General features: G+C 39.6%; 1 pseudogene; it reads left to right on the forward strand.

Annotated features, from left to right (window-relative positions):
* Positions 1-540: 540 nt before the first annotated feature.
* On the forward strand, positions 541-839 carry LOC103609924 (annotated as a pseudogene).
* The last annotated feature ends 3,555 nt before the right edge of the window (positions 840-4,394 follow it).

The raw sequence follows: 4,394 nt of genomic DNA on the forward strand, positions 1-4,394 counted from the left end.
GGAAGCACAGAAGAAGTGACTAACTTCCTGACTGTATGTAGGATTGGGACTAAAAGAAAGATGAGAACTTATCAAAGAAGGGGAATGGGCATTCCAGGCTGAAGGAACAGCAGGGTAAGCCAGTACGTAGTGATGTGAAGACGTGGCTTGTTAGGTGCAAATGACTGGTTCCGAGTAGCTGGAGCATACTCAGAAAAGCTGGACTGGAGTCAGAGGACAAGGAGTAAATAGGACTAGAAAGGAAGTTTGAGGTCAGCTGTAAAGTTGCTGTTCATCCATTCATTCATTCATTCTACAAACATTAAGTACTCCCACATGCCATGTGGCTCTGTTGTTATAATGACGTTGGTGGGATGATAATAAAAGTGAGAGTAGCAACAATAATGATGAAAATACAAATGAATTCCAGGGATTCGGAGTCTTGAGTCTGGGCTTCACTCCTCAAATTAATTAGATAATACAAATAAGTATTCTATCCTCCATTTATTTTTATTTATTTTTTAAAAATTTACTTTCTGTGCCGATAGTGCTCCTATGAACATGGTGAACATTCCTAAAACCCACCAGACTTGCTGTAAGAACTGTGGTAAGCTCCAGTCTCATAAAATGACACAGTACAAGAAAGGCAAGGATTCTCCATATACCCAAGGAAAGCACGTTATGACAAGAAGCGAGTGGCTATGGTGGGCAGATTAAGCCAATTTTCCAGAAAAGGCTAGAACTAAAAAGAAGATTGTGCTAAGGTTCAACGTGTTGAGCCCAATTGCGGGTTTAAGAGATGCAAGCATTTTGAACTGGGAGGAGATAAGAAGAGAAAGGGCCAAGTGATCCAGTTCTAAGCTTCATCTTTTATTATTATTATTATTATGAAGACAAGATCTTGAGGTTATGTTCACCACAAAAAAAAAAAAAAAATTCAGGAAGCCTCTACTATGTGCTAGACTCTGTTCTAGGAGCTAGGGATATAGAATGATCAAGAATTAAGGTCTAGGCTCTTATGGAGCTTTCATGCTCACTGGGGAGACAGATAATATACGTAAAGTGAAGAGATATGTTTCAGATAATGGTAAGTTACACAAAGGACATAAAACAAGGTAATATGACAGAAAACGACTGGAGGGCAGACATCATTAGACAGGCTGGATCAAGAAAACATTACTGAAGAAGTGACATTTGAGCTGAATGAGGTTATCAGCTGTGGAAAAGGCTGAGGGAAGAGCATTCCAAGCAGGAGAAATAGCAAGTGCAAAGCCCCTGAGGAGGGACCAGGCAGCTGGTGTATCCCAGAGACAGAAAGAAGGCCAGTGTGCTAGAGAATGTCGGGAACAGAGAGAAGGGTCTGAAGTCAGAGGGGCCAGGTTATATAGGGTCTTACAAACGGTGGTAAAGGGTTTGGATTATATCTAAGTGCAATGGAAAGGTCTCAAGCAAGGGAGTGACTGATTTACATTTAAAAAAATAATAAAAACTCTGGTGGCTCCTCATTCCCATCTTTGGGTGGATACAGTGCCTGCCACGATCTGGTAGTGTGACCCAAGATATATGGGCCTGTTCTCTGGCGCTCCAGCTACATCTTCACATACCTTGAAAGAAGTCTCTGAGAACAAACTGCTTTTTGAAAGTCCCTCTGAGAGTGGAGGAGGCTGAGCAGAAGATACATTCGCCTTGGTGCTTGCTTAGTGATGCCTGCAGTAGAGGAGGCCTCTGGTCAATGGCAGACCTTAGAACCTGGAAAAGAGATGATCCTACTCCGTGTCTTGCATTGAAGACACTTTGTCCCCACTCAGTTTCCCTCATGAGGACTCTTTGAAATTAAGGGCTAAATGTCCCCCCATCCAGGTTTCCTGATACTTCCTCCATCACACTCTCTTTGTGCAGATTGTCCTGGGAAGAGAGGGCCCACCGAGGGAGAAAAAAGTACTTAGGAATATTCACATAGCCACAAAGAAGCCCATATAAATAAATTAAAATGAGGCTCATTTTAAGAAGATCCATTCACTCATTCACACAGGTATTTACTGAGCACTCTCAGTGCACCAGGCACTATTTGAGATGTTTAGGATTCATTCATCTATTCTACAAGCATTTATTTAGGCCAACTATATGCACAATATCTGGAGATTCAAATGAACATGTCCTACAATAATAGTAGATTTTAAACAAATATTTGATATACAGATAAGTAACTGACTTGGTTGAGGGGTGGGAGTAGGTGGGAATTGTTCACTTTAAAAAAATTAACTCTGACAGCTCCTTTAAATGAGTTTTTCCTCCTAATGTATATAAATTGGACTGAGCTTTAAAGAGTCAATTTCTTCACCCTTTTTTAGTACATAATTATATAAAGGCAGTGTACTAGAGCTGGCTTGTACAGGCTCAGGAGAGCCATGTGTTAAAATTTCAGAAATTTTGCAAGCTGGTTATTAAATATGATCATTACTAAAAATTAAATTCTTAATTTTTCACTTAATTCTGTCAATAAAATTACAATTATAGAGTGCGGTATTGTTAAGGTCAAGGGTTCAGCTCCCTGTACCAGCCAGCTGCCAAAAAAAAAAAAAAGAGGTAAATTACAATTAAATAAACTTACATAAACTTTCAGTTAAATAAATTATATTTAAAACAGAGGTAATAAATACTCAAACTCATCACTTCCTAATTATCTTACTACTATCAATGTTAGGTTATTTACGTCTATTGTGTCTGTATGGAGGAAATACTATTTCATATAATGGCGTCCTACCGTGCACGTTCAGTGATGTCACACTGGCAGTGTGAACTGGCCACAGTGAGAGTATTTACTCTGTGGAAACTGGCAACTGCAAAAAACGAAACTTTTTTTTCCTCCTGGAGAGCTTGCTGTTAAACATTTACCATCATACCACTGGTGTGGTCTTATTATGTCCTCATATATTAACTCTCTTGTGGTGAATCTTCTTTTAGAATCTTATTGACAGAATTAAGTGGACTAAGTTAACAAATTTTTCCTTGACACTGATCCCTATGATTCTTATCGCTATGCTGATTTTACATAATTAAGCAACCTGCAACCCAAGAGGAGTCCTTTTAGCCACAAAAAATGAGTCACAAAAGGACTGTTTGAAGGAACAAGTATATCACTCAACAAACCTTTTTTTAGCAGCTGGGTGCTGAAGGCTAGGGAAGGTATTAGATAAATAGTAGTCTGTGCTCTCAAGGAACTCTCTGTAGAGGAGGTGACACAAAAGCTATTGATAACACAAGGCAATAAGTGCTACAATGGAGAAACAGAAGCATGGAGGAGAGAGAAGCTAACACAGAGACCGTCAAAGAGACTTCGGAGAGAGGCTGGATGACAAGCAACAGTGTTCATTTTGTTCTCCACTGTGTCCCTAGCACCTAGTATGGTCCCTGACACAGAGTTGGCTCTCAGTCATTGTTGCATGAATGAAGGAGGTAGCAATTACCTTGATCCCTGAAAAATAAGTAATCTTGACAGACAGAGAAAAGAGCAGGTACAGGGAGGTGTTCCAGGCAGAAGAAACAGTATGTGCAGAGGCATGGAGGGCAAAGAGCTCAGCACATCTGAAGAAAAAAGTTTAATGTGGCATGAGGGGTCCAGGGACCAGGATTGGTAGAGGTGAAATTATGGAAGAGGAGTTCTTTTCCTCAAATCTCTGTAGAGCTCTCAAAAGACAAAAAGAGTTGGCATGTTCTCTGTAGGCCTGGGGACAGAGCTCAGAGAAATGTAGGGAGTCACAGAGAATCAGATTTCAGTTTAATATAAAGAACATTCTAACAGAGCTGTCCAACAGTGGAACAGGCTGCCTCGGAAGGCAATGAGCAAGTTCCCTATGAAGGAAGCAAACAGATGCAAGACAAACTCTTGGTGCAACAAATTGCTATGTGTAGATGCACTTTTTTTCATGACTAGATTTTGTAAGAATCTATCAAGTCTCCTTTTTTAAAGGATATTAGATAATATGCAAACAACTCCATATCTTCAATAGCAATTCTACCGAAGACACAGAAACTTTCCTCAAGTGCTTGTTTCTTATGTCAATCATTGATTGAAGGTGTGGCTAATAGGGGTGCTGAAGGCACTCCCATGAAAGAATGTCTTCTCAACTCACGAAGTCTTCACTCATTCACTAAGCAATTATTTATTCACTATCTTTATGTATCAGGGACTTTGCTAAGTGCTGGAATATAGATATAAATTTTTTTAAAAGGCACCTGCACTTACGGTGCAAATAAATATTTATACTCCAAAATGCAAACAAATATTTACACTCCAATAGCTACAAGACAAAGTGCTGTGGGAAACACAAAGACCAAAAATTCACTTTGCCTGGGAGAATCAGGGAAGGCCTCAGAAGGAAAGTGACTCAGAGCTGACTTTTTTTTTTATTTTT

Source organism: Galeopterus variegatus, unplaced genomic scaffold, assembly GCF_000696425.1.
Source record: "Galeopterus variegatus unplaced genomic scaffold, G_variegatus-3.0.2 Scaffold10313, whole genome shotgun sequence".
Taxonomy (NCBI): domain Eukaryota; kingdom Metazoa; phylum Chordata; class Mammalia; order Dermoptera; family Cynocephalidae; genus Galeopterus; species Galeopterus variegatus.